Source organism: Heliangelus exortis, chromosome 16 (genome assembly GCF_036169615.1).
Source record: "Heliangelus exortis chromosome 16, bHelExo1.hap1, whole genome shotgun sequence".
Taxonomy (NCBI): Eukaryota; Metazoa; Chordata; class Aves; order Apodiformes; family Trochilidae; genus Heliangelus; species Heliangelus exortis.
Window position 1 is genome coordinate 9,827,144 of NC_092437.1, and position 17,148 is coordinate 9,844,291.

Below are 17,148 nucleotides of genomic sequence, written 5' to 3' on the forward strand. Positions count from 1 at the left end.
ATTGGTATTACTTTAGAAATATGGAAATAATAGGAAAGATCCACGAACTTGTAACCAGAAAAGATACCACATGCACACTATTCAACCCGTAACAAATGTAACTATTAGCTCTATGCATAAGTCTGTATATGCAACAGTGAGTAATTTCACAGATTCCCTGTGCTCTCCATTTCATTTTTAATTTGCCTGGCTCAGAATGAAACCATCAATCATAAGACCTGTAGCATACTTTACGGAATTATTTGATCTTTCCCATTAAAAATACAATTAAAGCATGTCATTCCTTCATACACATTGCATATGTATGCACTGGCATGATCTATTGGTACAATCACAACTTTCTGACTGGTGAAATTGCAAAGCTTCATTAGAAAGGAAGAGACAGAGAGGCCTGGCAGTTTTCAGATCTTCAGGGAGTCATTTATTGTTGTAACAAATTTCATTTTTCCATCTGAAGGGTAGAGTCTAAACACTGTAATAGAGTAATATTGAGGTATTTATTTTACCTCATTTTTTCTTCAGCTGAAACACTAGCAAGGGAGCGTTTTTCAGCTTGGCAGGCAGCCAGCCATTTCTTATTAAATAATGTGAACCCTGTCCTGCAATGTAAAGCTGTACATCTCTTAAAAAACGTTCAGTTCCCTGCTAGAGTCCAAGGAATCTTTGCTTACAGCGTGCAGAATCTGCAGAATCTTCTACAGCATGCAACTTGGCAGCAATTTCTGAACTACAGAAAGTCCCTTCTCCCTCTTTTTCCCCACTGAAATGACTTCATTTATTCCTCCTCCTTAAGATGCTTTTCCTCAATGTTCTCAAGATGAGGAAAAAAATCATATTCTATAGTCTAGCTAAGGTGCCTTAGGCTTTGTCTTCCACCTAAAGGCCTGAAAAAAATCTGTTCTATAGCATCTAGTGCCAGATTCACTACTGTATCAAGCAGACATGCAATATATGCAATTGCTCAGACAGTATCATTGGCATGGCTCCATTATAACTACGTATACTTGAAGTACATAACGAGTGCACTCTAAGAAAGACTGTTTAGTTGCCAGTAGCTGATGTTGTAAACAGACTCTTGTAGGTGTACAAATCATTCAAATCACTCAGGTTGCCAGCTGACAAAAGCAAGATCAGTGTTCTTACACAGAAACTGTAGAAGGAACAAACCCAAGGAGTCTCATCCTTACCTAAAATGCAGGCCAGTCAGTGCAAGGGAATCCATCCAGACAGGTGTGTCTTGGTGAACTGGACTGAAAATGGAAATACAATACAAAGTCAAAAAAATTGACTAAAATCAATTTTAGGTTAAATGTAGAAACCAATACAATAAATTTTGCTTTTGCACACATGGTAAATCAGAAAAGATAAGTAATTTGTGAGCAAGTGTGGGTTGCAGAAGGAACTTGATGACTGTGATCCTTGTGTCAGCACAGTAACTTGCCTTTATGTAAAACACATCAAAGAGGAAACCTAACTTGTGGAAAGAGATGAGGCTTTTTTTACCTCTGTGTATTATCTGGCACCTCAGGAAAGGAACAGATTTACAGCTACTGTTCAACATGTTCCTTTTAGCTACCCAAATGACATGCCTTCAGCAGCTATTACCCTGGTACTGCCCCTCTGCACGTGCTTGCTCACCCGACCTCACAGCACAGTTCAGGCTTTAAAAGCTGTAACAAAGCTCAACTGTTCAGTGCAAGGATTGCATGCTTCCCCAGAACTGAACACTGAACAGATTAATTAATCAATGTTCTCAAAGCACTTTGAAACAGAAAAGTGTTCTAGAAGCTACAGATTGTTATTGCTGAACACTTCCCTGTTAGCACAGGAGTTATAATACATTTCCTTTAATCTGTTCTGAGTAATGGGATAGGAAACATGAGACTGCAGTTACTAACTGCCATAGTTATCAAAGAACATGCAAAAACTCATCATGTTGATAGCTATCTTTACACAGAAAGTAAAGTCAAATAGGAGTTTCTTGGAGTCAGTCAACTGTCTTCTGAAGTATAAAAACTGTTTCCTTAACTACTTGCTGTACCCTTTCTTGCCAAAATTGTTTTTCCTCCCTTTAAGAGATAGTTATTTGTCAGCAGAAGACATGGCCCAGCAGGGTAGGAATACAACACCCTATTTAAAATCCTCTGGCTTTTTCACTGTCCGTCCATGTTTACTCAGTAATGTCAGGACCTAAGTGACATTTCAGCTCATTTCAGCTCTTCAGCTTCTGAGAATAATTTGATTGTTTAGGTAAATATGATACACTATCTAAATCTAGGCTAGGTCTTGCAACATTTGAAACAGTACATTCATTCTCATAACAGTTCCTGAGTCATGACTGGCACATAACCTAAATAAAACCACCCCAGCTTTCAACACTTTTATAAAAAGTGACAACATTCCCAGAAATATGCTTTGTCTTTATAACAAAGCAACTTCTTTATGACTAAGGCTCTAAGGTATGTTTCCGAATAGTTTATTCAATCCTGCTTGTTTGGTTTTGTTATTTTATTTTTCCACTGGGAACTGGATTGTATTTCACATGAGGAAAAAAAATGGTTTAAAGTTCAAACTTTGTCTGTGCATTCATATATTCATACTCATGGTTTTGGATAGTTCATGTCAGAGAATGGCCTGGTGCAAGATCTGGAACTAAATCAGTGGCCCAAGTTTGAACTATTTGTGTCTAGGTGTTCACACTACTATTTAATCACTGCTGCTATTACTGTAACTTGATATACCTTTATTTGGAAAAGGGCAGTTGGCAAGTGCAATCAGATGTGTTGGATTAATTAAAGGTAATGGATTTTCTAAGACATTAGGGATTTAAAAAATTTTATTATTGCAGCTTCTGCATATCAAAATTTTTAACTCTACTGAAAATATCAGCCTAATAGATCATATTTTGCTCAGCTCTGCACAAAGAAAAGATGTGTGAAGGAAGTTACAGTGACTATATGTAAAATGCACACACACTCAACAACATCCAACAAAAGTTGGACGTGACTTGAAAGCACCTACTAAAGCCAAAGTTGTGAGTGCAAACACTTAGTGTGGGAATGGCAGAAGTTGTTTTCTGAGCTTATTACATTGATGAACACTTGCTGCACAGAGACACCAATATAGTTTTGAATAGTTTTCTTGGAGGTACCAGACCCTGGTGTCATTAAACTCTTACAGTTAGGCATTGCAATGTTTCTTCATGAAGAACACATAAAACTTTTCAGAAATACAGTGCTCTTTATCAGGAACTTGGTGTAAAACTGTTCATACTCCCTTTCTTTGGTCTCCTGTACTATAAGTGCTTGCAGCTTTACCTCTTCACATGCAGTTAATTCACTGCTTGACCAACTAGAAAAATAGGCTTATTCTCTAAAAGACTTTCATATGGGATCTTTTACAATTTTAAGATGTTTGCTATGATATTTGACAAAAAAACCCAAGCTGCCTCATTTTTAAACCTCATGCTAAGCACTCTTGACTACCGTGTATACGCCAATCAGAAGGATGAGAAAATGTTATGATGAATAATAACTGGAAACCTATATTAAAAAAAAAGTTATTTACTTGTTCATTTGTTCATAAATAAATTTACAGTTCTTTAAGTATAACTATCCCAGATCTTGCAGATGAAAGAATGATTCACAGGTAAATTCAACAAATTGCCCAGTCACATACCAAAAAACCAGCAAGTAAAAATTCAGAAAACCCCTGAACTGATGGCAAATCACTGGTCTATTTGAATCTTGACCTAATCACATCCGTGACAAGCCCAATGATGATGATGTACATGTGCAGAATTTATAATCTTTTTAATGCATACGAATAAATAAAAAAATATTGAGGCAGAGGAAAGAATACATGTGTTTTAAAAGGTAAGGAATTACCTTTGCAGTAGTCATTTTGCTTGTGCAATAAAAGACTTAGCAGAGAAATATATTTAACAGAAATATTTATTACTGCAGTGGACTAGAGACACCACTCACCTGCATATGCTTTTGAATTCTCCCAAGATCTCTTGTACAAGTTACTTGTATTTTCACTGTTTCAGAGGCCAGTTGTTTGCCTATGGATTGTTCTATTTGCAGTCATATAGTTTGACTTCTATATATGATGATAGCATGCAAAGCACTCAAGTGAAGAGTATCTTTTCGTGCGTATATTTGGTACCTAGGACAATTGGTTTAAGATGTCAGAATTTCTAGGTATTAATAAACACAATAAACCCAACATTCTTAAATTCATAAGACAAAACCTTGTAGGCTTGAGAAAAACTTTGTAAAATTAATGAAAGATTCACTAGCTAATTTATCATTCTAGTAATTTAAACTACATAGAATCCATGCCTTAGAAATGTCTTGTAATGAAAAATTCTCTCTTTGTATTTACACACATTTTAAGTCCATACATGAGGACCATCCATCTGAAGACCCCTTTTGTTGTCCCTATTACTCTAGGACTTGCTGTTAGCTTCTCATTCTCTGGATTTTGTGTGGAGACTCAACCAAAAATGTAGGCACCTGATTAAAAAGCATGATCAGGGTGGTCTGCAACAGGGAAATTATCAATATAAAAAGACAAGTATAATAGGAACTATGTCTCTGGTTTTAGGAAAGTTTACTCATGCACTGCAGACATCTGAGGTACTATCGTCTGACATGGAGATATGCATCCAAAATAAGGGACCCTGTGAATAGGCTGCCCTCATGTTCATGGAAAAACCTTCAAATGAGGAATGCAAAAGGTTAAAACTCGGAATCACTCAATAGTGAAAGAGAGTTTTGACTCTTTTAGAACAGCTTCTCCGCAGGAGAATTCTTAAACACAGGAAGATTTTAGACCTCCTTTATGCCTAGTGAAGCGGTATGAGGCACGTTTCTCCGTGCAATACCACCATCGGCCTCCTGGCACCCCATGTGGAGAACCCTGGTTATTAAGCTGAAAGTACTAAAGTTTTATTAGATCAGGAGTTTATCCCCACCACCTGAGGAGGATTAGACCCCACATGCACTTCTTTTTCACTGATTAACGCCCCCCAGCCCCCTCTCCCAATTTCCTTTATCCTCGCTTCCCCACCTGGCACTTCTAAGGGAGGGGCTGCCTGAGGAGATGCCGCAGCCTCCTCAGGGTACCTCAGCCGTGGTCCTTTCCTCTCATCCTGGGGGAGGAGGAGGCGCCCACCCGGCAGGGAGGGAGTTGAGAGGTGCCGAGGGGAAGAGGGCAGACTGTGTGGAGAGGAAGGCGCTGAGGTGAGGAGCTCCCTCCCTGAGGGGGCTGCGAACCTGAGGTGAAGAGCGCCCGCCCTGAGGGAGCCGCGAGCCTGAGGTGAAGAGCGCCCGCCCTGAGGGGGCCGCGAGCCTGAGGTGAAGAGCGCCCGCCCTGAGGGAGCCGCGAGCCTGAGGTGAAGAGCGCCCGCCCTGAGGGGGCCGCGAGCCTGAGGTGAAGAGCGCCCGCCCTGAGGGGGTCGCGAGCCTGAGGTGAAGAGCGCCCGCCCTGAGGGGGTCGCGAGCCTGAGGTGAGGCGCCCCTCAGAGAAAGGGAGGTGCGTAACAGCCGCGTCCCCTGAGGGCGCGGAGGGCAAAGAGCTCCTGGGTGGGTGGGCTGGCTGAAGCTTTCTCCTGGCTCCCTACCTCCTCGGCGGCGTGCTTGGGCGGGAGCCCCCGAGCAAGGGAGGCGACAGCGCTTGGAGGAGGCGCCTCGCAACAGATGGTTAAAGCCGGCTCCTCGCCGCGGCCTGCATTGGCCGGCGGCGCGAGCCGGGCGGGAGAAAGGGCGGGAGGGACTCGGCTCGCGCAGGGCGGGCGACAGCGACCGCCGGAGCTGCGCGGCCCCGCGGCAGGGAGCGCTCCCACCTCAGAGCGCTCGCTTCCCGCCCGGGCGCTGAGGCGAGTGGCTCCTCGGGGCGGAGGTCGCCTCTCGGCCATTGATCCCTTGGAACTCCGGGCCACCTGTGAGTTTTCCGCTTGGCGGGTGCTGTAAGTAACGCCGCCTCCGTGCGCAGCCGGGCTGGGGCCGCCGGGAGGGCTCTGGCTGTGGGGGCGGGAGGCCCGGAGGGCTCGGCTCCTCTGACTGCTGTGTGCGCCTGAGGCGGGCGTGCCGGAGCTGCCGGCTTCTCCTCCGGTTTAACTTGTACAGGAGGGAAACGGGGAAGGTGTGAGGGGAGATCCTCCCCTGGGCGGGAGTGTGAATCAGTGTCGGGGAGATTTTTATCACCTGTAAGTGAGGAAAACCCCTATTAGTCCTCCCCCCTACACACACACTTCTATTCCCGCTCCGGCGGTGCTGGTGCTTATTAATTACCGGATTTTCGTCCTCGATTCTCTGCGGAGGGGGAGACTGTCAGGTGGGGAGCTGAGATGCGGGGAAGTGACTTGCCCAAGGTCATGCATTGAGGCAGTGTCTGAGCTGGAAAATAACAGGCGCTGTGCTAAAAACTTCTGGTTCCGACTCCTGGGCTGTTGAATAGCACTGCAGGGCTCCAGGCACAGACACGGTAGAGTTGTAGGTAGGTCTCTAATTAGCTTGCTTTTTTTCAGTTATTTTGTTTTATTTTGTTCTCCTTGGAAGCGTTATGTATGGATGTGAAGGCGTGCAGAGATCCAGTGTATATGTTATCTTGCTTTCTTCAACATGCAAACATGTGAATGAATGCATATATGCTCTTGTTTTTCTGTGACTAATGTTAAATTCCATAGATTAAAGTCAGAAAATTTGGGTCAAAAGTATTATGTTTTTCCTTCGCTTTTATCGTGGCAATAAATAAGATGTTTACTGTTAATGCCAAATGTCTTGTGCCATCAGACAATAGTTGTGAATAGTCTCTTAACTGGTTGGGTATCAGCTGCATTCCAAAATTAATCTATAGTGCCTTAGCTTTTATGCTCAATGCATGTGAGAGCTGTAAAGCATGGTGGGCCATGCTTTAAGAACTTATGCATTACAGTATTATGTAGGTAAGAACTCTCCAAAGGATGCAGCTGAGGTAATTGTGCTAGTGCTAGCTATATGCTTAACAGTTCTCTTTCCTTCTTTCCCCTCTTCAAATAGTTTTAATGAGTTTATGCAGTTACCCTTTTGTAGTTTGCGTATTTTGATGTTAATTTCTCAAGTTTCTTATTACATGGAAGTGAAACTGAAATAAAAACTGAAGTACAAAGATGTTGTTTTGATTAAACATGATTCCTCAGAGTCAATGCTGCTCATAGAATTTGGATGTTCCTTGCATTTCATAACATTTCCTGCAGTAGTGAGCCTTAAACTTTTAGGTGTGATATTCAAAACCAAAAATTCCCCCTGTTCTGTCTTTCTAAATTTTACCTTAAGAAATATATCTAATGACATGTTGACATCTTGGCATTGGTCTTTTTATAGCAGTGATATTCTTTCACCCTTTGTCTAGCATCAATTCCCTTTCCACAGAAAAATCAGCACAGTAAGTCACAGTTCAGCAAGTTTATGCAGTTTGTGGTGAAATAGAAGTTTTGATGTGTAGTTACTAGTATTAATTAGCTGTGTTTAATGGATTGATGGAAGAACATGTCAAAATAAAACGTTTGTTAGGCTGCAGAGTTGTTTCCAATCTGTATGTAGTATAAAATGAAGGTAATAACTGTGGTGATGGGAAAACAACTGTAAATATCAATACCTCAAAAGCAAAACCCATAAATACTTGATGAAATCAAGTCCAGTAAGACACATCCCACTTAGAAATAAGCAATATCTTCTTTCAAGTTCCTAAAAAGAAAAGAATTTAAGTGTCTGTCTTATCTGAAGACCTTGGACAAGCAGCAGTCATTGTGAAAGGCAGAAGTTCTTGATCCCTGAGGTAGGAAGTACTGTAAACAATTGTTCTGCAATTCTGGCCATCTCTGACTGAATTGTTGTCTATGACTACTCAGTTTAACAGCTGGATTCAATGTATTTAGGAACTGTTTTCCAGTAATGTTTGGGAAGGGAAATTATGCATCTTAAGGATTCTCAGGTGTGTCAGAAGCTGATGTTATTTGCAATATGTAAAGAGAATAAGGAAAACTTGTAATTACAAGATCCTGTCATCTGAATTTGAGTAGTAGACAAAGTACTATTAAGTCTGTATCTGGCTTGTCCAGTAATTGCAACCCAGTTGTGCTTAGATGCACATTGCAATACATGGTTTCATCTTCTTCCCTTTTTAGGTAATCTGGAATATAAAGCCTTCTAATCCTAAAATCACTTATGACAATTCTAGTAACATCTAGTTTACATTACTGAACTTGATCCAGGAAATAGTATTGTATTGGGGAAAAACTGCATATTGTTTGGAATAAAACAGTAAAACTTAAAGATTGAGATACTTGGAAAATTTAGAGCTTTTTTGTTTCTCTGATTTACTGCTTCTGCCTAAATTAGCATAGGAACTTGATGCAAGTATTTGAGGAAGTTGGGGTTTTATGTATATATGTATCAAGCAAATAGAGAGCTTTTTAAGGTGCAAGCTGTTTTCTAGATTGTGCTGTGTTAGGAACATTATTCTTTAATTATGTTGGGATTTGAAATACTTTTAATACTGTAGATTTCCAAATCTCACTGTGCCAGTCATGTGGTACATGCCTTGAGCATCACTTGTTGGGAATATGAGTGTTTCTAGAGATACTGTTGTATCTCCCCATACATGGGGACACATAGAAGTCTGTCTCAGCGAAAGGTACCTGATAAGAAAGAAAGCTAGTACAAAACCAGGTTGATTACTTGATGGACTGTTTGCTTCCTTTGGCTGAGACCTTGGTTTAAGGTGTTCTGAATAAGCTGTTCAAGTTGCTTTAATGTGATGTTGATGTGTTTGAGTTAAGAGATTTCACTTTGGTTGCAATGTATTATAAAAATCCAGCTATAGTGGATCTGCTTTTGTGAACAAAGCAGTGTGAAACCCAATAAAATTGCCTCTGTGCCATTGAGGTATTCAGTCAGCTTGGTCAGGTAAGAGTTTGAACAAGTGTGATCAGCCAAGTTCTGAAACACTGTTATTGCTGGGATTACACCACTACCTTGGTGGCAGAGTTTTTCTGTGGGTTTTTTGTCTTTGGTGTTTGCTACTTTTGTTTTTCCCCACTAACTACTACGTAGTAAGCAAAATTCATCACCAGTTTTCAGCATTCCTGTCATCTTGCAACCAGCATATGTCTTTTGCCTTTGGGTATGGAAAGAACAAAAAGACAGCTGTATTGCTGTCTATATTGTTTAGAAGTCTTAATCTGTTTTTGATAACATATATATATATATATATATATATCATTTTTACTAATTAGGCTAAGAGAAATGCCTGTTATTGATAAATGGCTATCCTGAAGTTACTAGCTCCTATTGCAAATTACTCACTTTGCAATTCCTTTCCCCCCACCCTTTTTTACGTATGTTACCTGCACAATGTTTTGTCGGTTTTTTTGTAATATTCTGTTCCAAACAATTTACCATTCAAGTTTTGTTTTCCCTAATGTTTCTGTACCAGCAACATTTGAAGGACTTTCTAAAGAGTCTGACTCCTTTATGTCTTCCTTTTTTTGTCAGAGAAAGTGTGTAGAAGACTTGAATGGTTTATGGAAAAAATCTGTGGTTCTGCTTTTAGATTTTTTTCATAGATGATATGTACAGACTAATTAACTCAGTTGTACATAGAGAAGGGTGGAAAGGCATAGCTGCAACTGAAGACAACACTGTAGTGTCTTCTGTCATCTGGTGCATTGGATAAATCTTTGGACACTGTACATCTAGAAATACCATAACGCAGTGGTTTGTATAATTCACTTTGGATTTGTTTCTCACTGTTCCAAGTCCTAGCATGTTGATAAAAGCTATGTGTCAGTAAGTGAGTTCCAGTTAGTGCTTTTAAATATCTATCAAATCTACTTTTTGTCATGCTTCTCTGCTAGTTCAACTAGAGATTCAAAGCCATCTTTTTTTGTTGAGTTTCCTTACATGGATTATTTGCAGGGGTTATCTTGGTGTTGTCTGCTGGAGAATGGACGTGCAATCAGTAGAGCTTAGTTGAGATGCAAGGCCTTGTAGGTTCTGTACCTGTTCACTGTTTGACATTAATGGTGTCAACATCAGCAATATTAATTTCCTCATTCAGATTATGACATTTGTTTTGTAAAAGGATTATTAAATATAGGCAAGCATCCTATGAACAGTAAAAGGTTTTTGGACCCTGATAAATGAGAATTTCAGGAACATGTTAATATCATTCTTTGGAAATCTGTCTTCTGGCAAGTCAAAAATGTTCCCCTTCAAGCAGTGAAGAATTCATTATCTTTTAACATCCATGAAGAATGCTGGAGACTTTTGCATACTTAGCACATGTCTTTTTCTCTTCCTTTTAACAGGCACTGCTGCTGAATTGTGATTTGTCCTGGTTTTAAGTAAGTAGTCCTTTCTCCAGTGCACTGTAGAAAAGTGCTGGAGCATCAATTAACACCTCCTATAATCTTCTGGATAATTTTTAATTTCTTTCCTATTAACAGCTTTAGATCACTTTTTAAATCTGCTGTTATGCAACAGATTAAAGTAGGGGCTCACATAGTAATTACTTTTCAGTCAGAGGAGTACATGTACTACAAATGTACATGTTAACTGATGAATGCATTTACTGTGGCTTTAGGGAAAGGATTAATCTAGTTTCAGATGATCCTTGGGACTTTCTTGTGCTTCCTCTAACTATTTAATGATTTGTAGTGTTAGGTACTAACATGACAGTACTGACTAACATTACTGGTACCAACATCATAATTTTCAGATGCTTTAAACATTTTTGCCAATCTTTGCAAGAATGAATATATTACAAGGAATTAAAAATAACAGTCCTATTAAATTTTAAAAGGTGTAAAATGGCTGAAAGATTCAACTTTTAAGCAGCAGCAGTATCTTTCTTCCTTTCTTCTGAAAGCTAGGTTTGGAAATGACAATTTTATGTGATTATTGAAAAAACAGAGCAAAATAGTGGTTTCAGAGCCAGCAACAGAACGTGAGTGACAGGTGCCTGATTCTGGACTTTTCCATTGTTCAAATACTTTAAAATAATTACCTCTAGGTCAGATGCTTGGCTGTTTCTAGTTCTCTGTTACTCCTATTTTGCTTTTAGGCAAAAAAAGAGGAGTCCCTTGCATAGAAAAATCTTCCATTTCATAGATCTAATGCAACATCCCCACCTACTGCCTCAAATACTGTTTCCAGATTTGGCATAAATATCTTGGAAGGGTGATGCTGGTCTGTTTCAAAGTCCAGTTAATGAGCAGGGGGAGATCAGTGTCAGGGTTCAGTCTAGTGAGTTAAGATTCTCAGATCTTTATCTGTCAGGCTTCAAACTGTTGAAAAGTGGTATTGATTTAAAATAAATCTAAAGTAAGGTCCAAATTTTCCTGATTTCCTGCTGATTGTCCTTATAGACGTGTTTGTCAGCCATATAAATTAAAGTATCTTGCTGATGCTGGTGTCTTGCTGATGGTGTACACATAACAAATCCTAAGGAATAGAGAAGTTGTGGTATAGTATTAAGTGAATTTCTAGTTACTTTTAATTAAAAAAAAAAACAAACAACAAACCAACAAAACCTAAATCTGAAATAAAAGTTTAAAGCTTCACAGATAAAGTTCAATGGCTTTCAGACTTTTGGTCTCTTTTGAAATACATTCCAGATATTTGATTTTTAAAAAATCTTTTCTGTGAATTTGTCTTGGTGACTCATTGCATTTGACTGTTGATCACACTTTTTTTTTTTTTTTTTTTTTTTTTTTTCCCCTCATGTCTAGGCCAATTTTTTAGCTAAACTACTTTGCAGATCAGGACTTAAAAACATTGAATCACAATATGCCAGTTTCTATACTCTTGATTTCTGCTATTCCCTTTCTTATATGCTTGGAGAAAATGATCTGCCTAGTTTTGATAAATTCTGTACCACATGAACTAAGCTTGTTATGTCCAAGTCAATTATAATGTTTGAGCATATGTCATCTTCCCAGAAAACTGTGTTGTGTAATCCAGCTTTTCTGACAAACTGAAGAAATGTTTCCAGTAGGCGAATCAATCAGAAGAAATGAATCATCATCTTTGAAGAAAGAAATAAAACTAAAAAGAGAGGGGGGGCGAAAAAACTGTTGTCCTCTATTAATCAGTTGGGTACAAACCAGTTCTAATTGTTTAATTGACTTAATATATTTTTAAGTGAACTTGGGCTACCTCTGGAAAGGTTATAACCTAGAATGATCTGTGGCACTGCAACTGTGTTCAAGTTGTTGTATTCACCTCTGTTTGGCTGACACAGGGAAAGATCAGCAGCTAAGGAAGTAACTTCCTCTGAACCTTTGATCCCAGTTTCTGTTCTGCTGCTCAATCTTGGCAAGAGTTACTTCACTTTCTCTGACAGTAGCCCTAGGAAGAATACTGTCAGACTTTTCTTGCTTAAATGTATCTTCAGTGTTGCATCGTGTTCTGAAGGAAATAGTCCAAGTTTGTTCCGTTTTATTATCTCTTGCTGAAGAAAAAATGTTGAACTTTTTCTATTATCCGCTTTCCTTTGTAAGCATGTGTTCTGTAGAAACCACTGATACAAAAGTTATTGCACTTAAAGTGGAAACATCTGAAGATGATGCAGCTGTTCTTTGTGGTGGGAGCCTTAAATAGCATTCCAAGGTGAAAGTATTAACTGCAGATATGAACTTGTAAGTATATTTTAAAGTAGGATTTGATCACTAGATTATGGCAATCCTACTGTTGTGTAAATTGCAGAAAATATAAGGCTGGTCTACTTAATATCTGCTTAGGAATCTCAAAAGTAAAATTAGTACTGGGGACACTGAAGATGGGGAACACCACTTGGGTCTAACCCACTGTTGTCATTCTTACAGCAAGGCAGTCACAAAGATCTGTCAAGGCCAGTGTTTTAGCTCTGGCTGCAGTCAGTAATAGGCACTGAAGTGTTAGAAGAGCAAAACCAGAGGTATGCTACTGAGAAGTCCTTCTGGCTCAGCAAGTTCTGCAAGTTGTACCTTGCCTAAACTGTTGCAATTAATTATCCTTGATCGATTTCCTTTGCCTACAAATGTATCTTTTCGCTAAATTGAGCGTGTTTTACCATTTTAACAATTTTTAATTGGATTGTGCTTTTGGCAAAGATTCCTGGAGCTTTCTGCTGGGTGGCAGTTTGTAACTGTGAACCCTTCATTGAATGGATCAGTAAGGTGATAGGAAGAGCAGGGAACTCACTTCAAGATAGTTGAGTAGCTGTGATTGGAACAAGATAATTTATAAAAACAAAGAAAGGATAGCAGCTGAAAAAGAGGGGGAATCCTTTGTTGGTCAGAACTGGCAGGTTGAAATAGAACATTTCCAGTGAAGAAGGTATCTTAAAGATTCTCTGTCTTAGTTGTATTTTTTTTGTTTTGTTTTTTTTGTTGGTTGCTTGTGTTTTTGTGTGTGTGTGTTTTGTTTTTTTTTAAAACAGAAGACTTGTTAATTTGAAACTATGTTCTAAGTCTCACCTACACTTTGTATTCAGAAGAAGCAGTGATTAAATTTGCTTCTTCGAGGACCTGTGAATGTGTTTGGCAGATTGTGAAGATTGTTTTGTTCAGGTTGGGGTATGGTAAGGATTTCTTGAGTCTTGGTAGGCAAAGAACTGAAGCAGTTAATATAATTCAGTTGGCTATGATTTTTAGATATTATTGAATGTTTCGCATCATCACAGCATCTGTTGAAGAAGTGGGAAAAACGAATAGCAAAAAATGACACTAAGGCATGTGGTGTGGAAACTCCATTTTTTCAGGCTGATTTGGTAAGTGGAATTATTCTGAATGCTGTTATGTTTCACATAATTTGTAGACACACCTGTTGGAGACGTGCATTCATGTGGTCATGAAGCTAGAATGAACAGTAAAACAGAATTTAGTTTAGTTCTGTACAGCAACGTTTCTTTTGAAATCATTAGTGCAAAACCAGACAGTGTTATTTGGCTTTTTTACTTCAAGCTGCTTAGTTACGTATTTTTGAGCCTTTTCTATAGTTGTGCAAGAAAGAATTCAGGGAATCCTAGAGTCAGGTTTTTTTACATCTTGATTAATTCCTAGCAGGTAGGGCTTTAAGATAACCACAAAACTGCAATGCAGTCTACATTTGCAAACCTCTCTGAAACTACAGCTGCTGTTTAATACTAGACTATTGCTTGACAGCTTTATTTTTTTGAGTAGAGGTATGTTAATGTATTAGCTGTGCAGATACTTTGTTGTGCAAAATGTGATCTTGCAACCATATATAGGCAGGGTTTTTTGTCTAGCAAATGGTACCTTTTGCTTTTTGCTTTTCAGTGTATACATCTTAATGTTCTATTCAGGGACATACTTAGCTTTAAATAGAACTTGCTGTTTGTGTCTCTCATGAATCATGCATTCATCAGCATGTGTGATACATTATTAATCTTTAATCTGAGAATTCAATGTTGTCACTGAAAATGAGCATCTTAGTCTATTTTAATATTACCAAGGCAGGGGGGGAAAAAAATAAATCATTGCACTTGGTTTTGTTATGAATGATTTAGATGAAAATCTGATTGCTCTGTGTATACTTGTGAAAGCTTGTGTACTGGGACATGGGTGGAAAAATAATATTTAGGGAGGTAGATGGCATACATGGTTGTTTGATTTTAGCAGTGTTCTACCTGTTAGAACATCCTGCCATTAGTTAAAGCTCATGCACTCACCATGAATTGCACCTTTTGTTTCTCTAGGTGTGTTGTAAGCAATGCCAGCTGTACAAGCTGGTTCAGATTTTGAGAAGCTGCATTAGAGCGTGTTATGGTGTACTGAACTGTAATGATGTGCCCTGAATTTAACATGATTTTTGTTGGGAACAAAGATACAGGAAAAGAAATGCTAAAATCTACTAAATATTGAAAAAACTTTCAAGAAGTCATGCAGATATATATATTATATATCTTGATATATTATCAAGAGTCATGCAGTACTACTCCTAACAGACCAATCTTGCAGTCTCTTGGTTAGACCTGATGTAGCTACAGCTTGCTTGATAAATCATAGTGTTTCTGAACCTTCTTTCCTATGATAATGCAAATCTGTTGGATAAAAAGGGGTCCTAAATGTTTAATCTTTTTAATAGTGCTGATTATTGCAGTGTTTGAGCTACTAGTCTCCTGTTGGAGTTTCTTTTGTTCAGAAAAGACAGTATTGAGGCAAAATATGTATGTATTACTTAGGTCCCGATTAAACTGTCATTAAAACCTAGTGCTTTGGGCTTTTGCTTAACCTATATAACATTTTAAAGACTAATTTTTAATTACTTCCTTGCAAGCCTAATTTTGGTAGGGGAAAACTTAAAATATTTTACAGTGTTAAAATAAAAGGGGTGTCGGGCCAAAAAGCAGACTGTATACAACGTAAAATATTTTGGTATTTGTGTATGTTTGTGTTCTTGCATTCAGAACCATTTCAGTTATATGCGTTATTTTGATGAAACAAAATACAGTGTACACACATCGGCAAACTTAGTTACAAGTCGTGTGAATCATAATGACAGACTTGGTACTTTGGTATCCAAGATACATTAACATGCTGATAAGTTACTTGTTTTCCTGCTGTGAGAACTGGTTGCTGTATTTGATTCTTTAGTTGAATACAAACTAAATTAAATCTGCAGTGACCTATATTGTGCTCTAGCTAATGACCCAGTTAACCTCTGGTTAATTTTCTGTCTCTTGGTGTCCTGGGAACAGGGACATGTTTACTTCAGTTGCCACAAACCTTTAGAAATGTGCCACTGGCATTTATTATTCTAGAACTGTGTGTTTTAATAGAAATTAGCTAATGGGCCATGGGGGTCTGCAGAAGATGTAGAATGCCAATGAGGCGTTTTCTTTCATTTTTCCTCCACCCTGATTTACATGACTAAGCTTTTAGCTTTTCTTGGTTTTGTTTTTGTTTCTTGAGTATTGATCTGTCTCCTGTGGAGGAAACAAACTATTTGCTTAACGTGCAAGGGGACATTATGGTTGGCAGCTTCCCGGAGACTTCTCTCTTCTGCGTGCTTTAAATTAAACTGGAACCAGTAAAGACATTGGTAGGGAAGTTTGCAACTAATGCAATTTTATTATGGCATGGCTATGTTATGCAAGTAAATCTCAATATAACAATAAAATAATCTTGTATAAGGGTAGATCTGAATATCACTTCTCTGCACAAAGGATTTTCTGGCAACTGGGGGGCTCCTCTATGAAGCATGCATTTTTGTTCAGGAGATGATGTTATACTGATAAAACAATCAGTAGAGCAAGGTGGAATGATAGACACCTGTTCACAGTAAAAATCTGTGTTGTCCATGTCATGGATGTATTCAGTTATGCATGGTCAAAAAAACCCTACACATGTAGTGCTTGCTGGCTGAGACCTTGAAAAACAGCTGTTCTAGAGCCTCTTCTGTCTGTTCCTTGAAGTTTTTACCACAGATTTCCTTTGGAGATGAAGTCCTTCCTTATTTTTCATTTTGCCTGTGGCAGCAACAGGAACAGGTAGAAACATCTTACTCACTGCTCAGCCTTATGCTGCAGCATAGCTGTTCTGCAAAGAGCAGATGGAAACAGTTCTTCAGCAGTCCCAAGTCCTGTGCTGGCCATGTAAGCAGATGGGTTTGGAGGGGGTGTGGAGAAGCTTGAGCTGTTTTGCTGAGCTGTAGGACACTTATTCAGACACTTATTATTTTTATTTGGGGACTTTTTATGACCAAAGAGTCACTGCTTAGTGGTGATGCGTTGTAGATATGCAGTGCTAAGAGGCAGGGGAGAATTTTCTGTTAACAGATTACTGGGAACTTGCCCTATTCTACCAGGCAACTTATTTGAGGACCACACAAAATAAGGAGTGTCTGTGCTGTGTGTGTGTAGCCTTTGATAAAGACCAGCTACTTCCACCAGTTATGGAAAACTGTCATTCTCTTTTTATCTGTCCCCATTTTTTTGTTACTTGTGAAAAGCATTAAACATGGAAAAAAGTGTTCCTGAGGAAACTGTGCAACCTCTATCACTTGCTGTGAAACCACTGCCATCTAAATAGGAGTTGGCATACCTTCTACCCGGTGGTTAAACTGATTTGCTCTTCTCTTCTAATAGCCTGCCTAG

At 39.0% G+C, this 17,148-nt stretch overlaps 1 protein-coding gene across 3 annotated transcripts in view; it reads left to right on the plus strand.

Moving 5' to 3' along the window:
- The first annotated feature begins 5,817 nt into the window (after positions 1-5,817).
- SULF2 (sulfatase 2) overlaps positions 5,818-17,148 on the plus strand; it is a 115,570-nt gene continuing 104,239 nt past the window's right edge. For 2 of the 3 annotated variants that reach the window (XR_011729070.1, XR_011729075.1), the window contains exon 1: positions 5,818-5,949. The gene's annotated coding sequence lies outside the window, so the exon portion shown is untranslated. Of the gene's footprint in view, positions 5,950-6,259; positions 6,505-17,148 lie in introns of those variants that run through there. The other variant, XR_011729071.1, reaches the window with a different exon arrangement.